This window comes from Nylanderia fulva, unplaced genomic scaffold (assembly GCF_048542155.1).
Source record: "Nylanderia fulva isolate GAGA-0341 unplaced genomic scaffold, ASM4854215v1 Scaffold1, whole genome shotgun sequence".
NCBI classification, from domain to species: domain Eukaryota; kingdom Metazoa; phylum Arthropoda; class Insecta; order Hymenoptera; family Formicidae; genus Nylanderia; species Nylanderia fulva.
In genome coordinates this window covers 1212682-1220985 of record NW_028189192.1, presented here as the reverse complement: position 1 = coordinate 1220985, position 8304 = coordinate 1212682, and the positions used below count along the sequence as shown (strand labels likewise).

At 32.2% G+C, this 8304-nt stretch overlaps 1 long non-coding RNA gene across 3 annotated transcripts in view; it reads left to right on the top strand.

The window, feature by feature from the left end:
- Positions 1-556: 556 nt before the first annotated feature.
- LOC114939562 (uncharacterized) overlaps positions 557-8304 on the top strand; it is a 41928-nt gene continuing 34180 nt past the window's right edge. Inside the window, exons 1-2 of one of the 3 annotated variants that reach the window (XR_014925464.1) lie at positions 557-700; positions 4001-4181. This is a non-coding gene — a long non-coding RNA (uncharacterized LOC114939562). The remainder of the gene's footprint in view (positions 701-4000; positions 4182-8304) is intronic. The other 2 variants (XR_014925467.1, XR_003821266.2) reach the window with 2 other exon arrangements.

Here is an 8304-nt window from a genome sequence, read left to right as displayed (position 1 = left end):
TAGAACAACGTGAAAAAATCCAGATAAATAGTAAAATTTCCCGACGACTTTTCCCTGACAATTCCAGAGTTTTCGACCGCTAGATACCCTGGAAATAAAGACAGGGGACGCGAGAAGTGAGAGTCGCTGATTCTCCGGCTTCGACCGCGCCATTTTGCGCGTAATAATACGGAGCGGCGTTTTCTACGCCGTATGTATACATGTACATATATACACGCGTATACATATATTCACCATCGTCCGACAAAAAAAAAAAAAAAGGGAAGAAAGATGATCGCCTTCCCTCTCGCACGGGCGCCCTTCCCTCTCGTGCCCGGCATTTACCTCTCCTCTCTCGACCCTTTTGTTTTTTCGTCAGCGGCGCGTTTTCGGGCCGAACCGAAATCGAGAGATAAGAACGAATGACCGATGCCGGTCGCGCTGCTGCGTCGCGGCCGCTCGCTTTTCGGCGGCGAGAGATGCGCGCGCAACTCGCTCTCCGGTCACGTACGCCGTGATCGACACGTATCACGTGGTCCCGCGGGTATGCGGGAAGTAGGGGGGGGGGGGGGGCGAGCGTCGCGGTGGGGATGAGACGCGCAGAACGAGAGATGCCAAATGGAGGGAGACAATCGGCCGCCCAGCGTCGCACGAACCCGAAAAATAATATATTATAGCCTTCCGAAATTTTCCGAGTATTTAATAAGCGACGATATTGCAGGTAAATATTTGACATTTGAAAAATTTGTATTATTTCGCGCGATTTTAAGCAGCCAAGTTATACTATAGTTTCGATGAGAATATCGAATATTCTTTTATTTTGAATATATTATACAATATTATTTTTGCAATTTTATAATATATAATATATGTATATATTATAATATAGGTACAATATTATTTTTGCGATTTTATAATATATAATATATAATATATGGATATATTATAATATAATATATATATATATATATATATAATTATATAATATATGTATATAATATATAATATATAAATATGTAATATAATGATATAATATAATATATGGATATATTATAATATAATATATACATATATTATATATTATATCATTATATTACATATATATTATATACATATATTATATAATGTATATATATATATATATATTATATTATAATATATCCATATATTATATATTATATATTATAAAATCGCAAAAATATATTATAATATAATATATACATATATTATATATTATAAAATCGCAAAAATAATATTGTATAATATATTATACAATAATTATACGAATATACGTGTGTTCGAAAGTATACTGTTAATGTTAAATCGATTCTAAATTCTATCGCTATACGCGGATGTTATCCGGGTTAGTTCGGTATTCTTTCCTCGCGTTCTGCGTGAAGTTAGTCGAGAATTTGAAAAGTACAGTCGCGTTCGCACATCTATAAGACTGCATACACACGGATAGTACGTATATGTACGTATGTACACACAAGCACGTCGAACGCGCGATTTGTTGACAGGGTAACATACGATCGGCATCACGCCAATTTACTTACGCTAACATCGTGTACCATTGCGCAATCGCTATTAGCGATTCAATAACCCAGCTGTTTTTTCTTCTCTTTCTCTCTCCTCCCCTTTTTTCTGCTGCGATCTCCGATTGTGCCGCCACTTCTGGGTTTCGTTTCCGGAAGAGAATTCTGTACCGGTTGTAAATATTCGCTCCTTTCTTCCTATTTTCGGAGCAATTCTTCGAGTTTGTCCGATTCGTTACGCGTTTTCTCAAGTTCAATGACAAACTTTATATATGACTCAGCCACAGAATTTGCTGCTATCTAAATAAAATTATATAGATGATCATCTAGATTAAACTTTGCGGCGACATCTTATTTTTATATGTATAGATAATAAAAATATACGTATTATCTATACCTGCATCTTACAATTAGATGAAAAAAAGAATACTTAAATAGTAGAACTTAAACAGTAAGCAATAAAAATTTATATATAAAAATATAAATATATATATTTTTATATATTTATAATTTATATTTTATAATTAATATATTTTTTTATAACTGTGTTTACATAAACAGTCATAAAAATTATTGTCTGGAAAATCATCTAGACGAATCGCCATATAATTTTGTCTTTTATGTAGATATATTTAAAACAAAATCATCTAAGTACAACACACACACTGCTCATCCAACAATCTCTTTAAGATTATGTTTTTCTTTTGTAAATAATTAAAATTTTTTACTGGAATTTGGAGTTGTGCATGCGTCAACAACATATATTTGCAAGATATACCTATTCGTGTCCAAAATATTTCGAAAATTGCAAGATTAAAAGTTTATTATTTCCTCTCGAGAATATTAAAGAATATTAGAAAATTCTCGAAAATAATAGCAAAGAACGCAGTATTAAATTGAAAAAAATGTTTTATTCAACTGTTTTGTTTATACATATATGCATTATTTTTTACCTGGAAAATGTAAATATTAATATTTTCAATTCATTGTACAGGAAGGGCACAATCCAATTTAAAATTGGTTAAATAAGAGACAAAATAGAGATAAAACGCTTTTTCATCAGTCCAAAGAAAGTTTTGCGATAAAAAATTATGGTCGTTAATCGCGAATTTGCAAAACCACAGTGACTCGCGTACTTCTACACGGAGAGAATTTTCTCTTAGAATTTACCCCGAAAATCATGATACATGGTACGTGGGACAATATTGGAAGAATTTTATAAGAGAATTTTATATTATAATAATTTTTTTTATTTTATAAATTTTGTTCTCTGATTAATATTTACCGCGATAAAAAATATTAATATGTACATAGTAAAATTAATCGAACATATTTTATATCTTATTGTGAATATTAATTTTTTATTGTGATGTAAATGAAATAAAATTCTTCCAATCCCTATCCCATGATCATCATGATTTTCAGGGTAAATTGTAAGACAAAATTCTCTCTGCGTATAAGAGAGAAGAAAGAGAGTGAGAGAAACTAAGACCTCGTTCGAGAATCGCGTCGTCGCGTTGCGTAATCTCCGTTGTTGGACAACAAGAGCAGTCGTCACAACGACGCACTGTTATTGCCAGTTACCGAATTTTGTTTACCACCTTGTGAAGTGCGCGCGAACTCACTCTTTCTCTTTCATTTCCTTGAGCGTCCGCAGGATATTTTCTAGAATGAAGCGTAATTAAATTTTTTTTTCTTTATTTTTTGTTCTTCATTTTTTAAATTTAATCTTTTTGTTATTTTGTTACGCTCTCGCTCTCCCTCTCTCTCCCTAGAATTTTTTCCAGGAAGAGGCATAATTAAATTTTACTTTTTTTTGTTAAAAATTTTTATTTTCGAGAAACTTTTTTCTTAAAAAATTTTCTTAACCTTCCTTAAATTTTTCTTAAAAATTTTTATTTCGAGAGCAGACTAAATATTCTTAATTTTTATTTTGTTACGCTCTCGCTCTCCCTTTCTATCACTTCCTTGCATAGCCGTCTGCAGGATTTTTCCCAGGAGGGGGCATAATTAAATTTTTTTGTTTCTTCTTAATTTTTTGATATTAAACATGCAAATAAATTCCAGGGTTTTCAAAAGGAGAGCAAACGCTGAATTTTTTTGTACCGATTCTGCCCATGTTTTTTCGTGTAAACACACGATAGAGTGTGCCAATGGTAGCTCTAATACGGCTCTCTAAGTCTAACATTGCACGATGAGCGGGATAGATCATTCGGAGTGGCGTTCGTCCGATTTATTTGCGTTCGCGTACGCGAAGCAAAAATAGTTGTGCTATCTATCGCGTTAAGTAATCGTCGTCACGTCCTGATATCGCGCGGGCTTTTCACGCAACGTGAGATTAGCGTTTGCGTCATCTCGTGTCTTTATCTAGACGAAAATATCAGGCGACCGGTTAATTCGCGAAAGAAGGAAAGTGAGGGAGAGAAAAGCACAGGAATGAAAATGCGCGATAACTTTAATCTTTCGTCTCTTCATGCGTGTTTCAGGCATTCCGTTTCAAGGTCGAGATAGAGAGAGGAGAAATGGCGCCGGCTCTCTTCCGTCTCTTTCTCGTCTGTGGAAAGATTTGCCATCGACTTCGAGGATAAATCGTGCGAGCAAAGTTGCGTAATCAAAGTTGCATCCACGTCGATGAACGAATGAAATCATGGAGATTGACAGGGTCGGGTAAGTCAATGATTTTTTCAAACTAAGTTAATTGGTTATAAAATTAATTTAGTTAAGTTAAAAGTTATGCATGAACAAAAAATTGATTCAGTTAAAGTTAAGATTAAATTAACTGAAATTGAAAATCAAAAGTTAATTTTTAAAGACATTTATATTAAATTAAAATTTTGTTTGTTAATTCTTTTAAAACGTATAAGAAATTTTGATTTTTATATATAGAAATAAATTTTTTAGTAATTACAATTGATAACAAATAAACATAAAAATTAATAATACTACAATTTAAAAATAATACATTTATAACTTGATTCTGATCCTCTTTTTGTAATATGTTGTTGTCATAATACGATAATGACGTTTCATTATTGATATCGTTAATAATATCCGTTAATTATGAATCGATGAAAAAGATTGTTTTCATAACAATCCGCAAAAAAATGTTCTCTCATCGCTTAATGTGTTGATTCTCAATTGGTCGACGGCATATATTCATTATATAATCGCAATATATATTTACATAAATAAATTCCATTATTGGAGAATTAAAACTGTTTACAACAGGATTAAATTATTTTGTCGTTTATTATTAGCAGAACTGCGCGTGATTATTTATATTCGTATTATGAAAATAAATTTTTTAAACCCGACTTAATTATTTAATTACGCCATATTAATTATCTATATATATATATATATATATATATATATTTATTCAATCTCGTTTGATGAGTTACATTTGCCAACTTGTAAAAGCTATTGAACTGGTCTTCTTTAATATTATGCTAAATAAATAATTATTTAAGTAAAATAAGATAAATAAATCAATAAATCAATTTTCTACGCAATGACATAATTATAAATTAATAATGAATAATTTATATATGTTGTTATAGTTAATAAATAATGACAGCTACATAAATAAATCAATATAGTAACAAGGACTAAATAAATGAATATATTTCCTATATAATTTCACGATATTGAAGTTTGATATTTCCTCGAAAAATGTGACCTTGAAAGGGGTCGTCAATTAATCCGATGAGCTTGTTTCTCTACGAGATTTACATCTCCTTAAATTTACATTTTCTTTCTCCGAAGAAGTTTCGAAAAGTCACTCGTGAGAAAATTCTTTCTCGGTCGCGTACTGCAAAATTTAAAAAGACTTTCGTATCGGCTCTCTCAGCTTTGAGTCGTCCCTAATAATCGCGAAAACCGGTTTCTGCACGTGGCACGAGTCCTCTCGGCAAAATAACCAGTGAAGGACCAGCCAACATGGATGCAACACTCTCTCACGTGACTTTCTTTTTCGGACATTTCGATGAGCTCGCGTGAATGAAGTTCTTTTCGTTCGATTCTACCGGAAATCGCGCTTGTCCAAATTACATTTGTCGTTCGATCATGCTTTATTTATTATCGACTTAGTTGTTACCGTCGATAGCAAATTTAAATTATTTTTTATTTTATTATTTACATAGTCATTTATTTATCAAAACACCAAACGAGATAAGTTCAATTTAACAATAAAATTCCTCTACATCAAATAAGAGCAACGAGATCGATTGCATAATATACATATATAGTATATATAATCATTATTAAAATAATTAAGTAATTAAGATTGTAATGCAGACGTGGAAAAAAAGACTTAACAGAAATATCGGATTTAAAGATAAATTTTTAAAAATTATATTCCGAAAAAATTTTTCTTCTAAAGGGAATAAAAAACACAATATATACGTCAAATAAAATAAGTTCGAAATTGCACATGATAGGTAAAAGATTAGAGAAAAATAAGGAATTAAATATTGTTAAAAAATATTTAAAATAAAATTGTAATTTGCACATCAAATAAGAGCAACGAGATTGCATAATATACATATAGTATATAACGATTAATATAATAATTTAATAATCAAGATTATAATGCAGACATGATTGTGGAAAAAATCAGATTTAAAAATCTTATTTTTCTCAATTACATCCCGAAAAAATCTTTCTTCTAAATAGAGTGAAAAACACATCAAATAAAATAATAAGTTCGAAATTACTCATGATGAAAGATTAGAGAGAAAAAATAAGGAATCATGAAATATAAATTGGTTAAAAAATGAACCGCTTCAAAGATAGCTATACGAGATCGATATAATTTATCACGCGCGTGATTCATTCTCTTAACGAGGTGACGATATTTTCGACCGCGTGTCAGCTTAAGCAGACGGAGCTTAATTAATGCGAATTGTAATGATTTCATATCGTGCTGCGCAGATCGTCGTCGAGGATCGCGAAATGAACGCTCGCTATTTCATAAGGCGTCAGGTTTTATCGCGGATTCTTATCCGCTCGCCTCTTCCGATGTGCCTTAATAAGACACATTTACCGCGATAAAGGTAATATCTCGCGATTATTAACGCGCGAGCGCAACGACGCGTAAATGATGAATGTGTATATACGATTTCGCAAATTCGAACGAAAATTGCAGCGTACAATATTCCCGGAGAATTTCGTCAGAATTAATCGCCGTAAATAAATTCGCGCCTGATTGCGCGGGACAGTTAAAGAGCCGCAACTCATTTTTTAACGAGGAAGAGCGCGTTTATCGCGCCGTTCCTATGACTCACAAATCTACGTGTTATTGTTGCGCGACGATTACGCAGTTTGAACACAACGCAAGCTCATTCTGCCGAAAAACCTTTTATTCATTCGTATTTTTACGAATATTTTACTTCCCTTTTAAATCGATACCACCCCATGTATGTATGTTTGACATTTTATTCTACTGTTGCAAGTTGCAAATATTATTTTTAGAAATTTATATTAATCAATTAAATTATTAATATTGATAAATATTATTAATATTAATGTTATTTATTAATTAATATTAATATTAATTTTATTGAAGCCTTCGATCGAAATTCCAGTGGTCGAAACGTGTATATATATATATTTATTAATTTAATAATTTTTTTTAGTGTACCTCTTTCATTCTCTCACTAACATACGCTAACTCACGCTAACGCACACTAACTTCGATATATATATATCGAAGAGATAAAATTGAATTTTCTGAACATTATTTAGTAATGTTATTATATAATAGTGACTATCTTGATTAATTGAATTTATTGTGAAAAAAATTACAATTTTTATTCTCGACTCTTAAGTTGATATGATGAAAATATACATATAACTCGATACAATTCTCGGGGCGCAGATACTGCGCAGGCGATGTCGCCACACTTGTATATATCACAAGTGCAAATATTTCTGCGACGTTTTTTTTCCCTTTTTTATTTGCAAACACGTGCCTCTCTTTTCCTTTCCTTTTTCTCTCTTCAAAGGCCGGATACACGCCTCGGATGCGCGCAATTCGCGAAGCGAGGAGATGGCTGAAATGGATTTCGGGCGTATACTTTTTGCGCATCGTGTGCGGAACGAACACGAGCTTAAAGGAGAACGATCATGACGCGACGGCAGGGAGGGGGGGAGGGAGAGGGTTACGTAACCGAGAGAGGGAGAGATGGAGGGAAACCGACACGCCGGCCGGCCGGCCGGCGAACAAAACACCGAAGCCGGCGTTTCTCACCCGGGTATTTCGACACCCGGTATTTCGCACAGACCCGTGATTTGCCCCGACGAAGGAATCTTATATACATTGCAGAGAGCACAGCCGTATTTATTTATCTTATTTATTAGGAGCCATTTTACTCCTCTCCTTTGGAATCATTAAAAAATCAAGCATTTGCTCTCCTTATGAATAAAGACTGGAATTTGTTTATATATTTAATATATAAAACAATTGAGAAATTATAGAAAATAAGAAACAAAAATAAATTTTAATTGTGCCCCTCCTTGGAAAAAAATTAAGCATTTGTTTTTAGCCTTTTTAAGACTGGAATAAAGACTGGAATTTATTTGCATATTTAATACAAAAAATTGAAAATAAAAAATTAAGAAATTATAAAAAATAAAAAACAAAACAATTTTAGTTATGCCCTGCTCTCCCTTGGAATCAGTAAACAAATTGATCATTTGCTCTCCTTTTGAAAATAAAGACTAAAATTTATTTATATATAAAAAAATTAAATTAAAAAAAATTAAGAAACTATAAAAAATAAGAAACAAA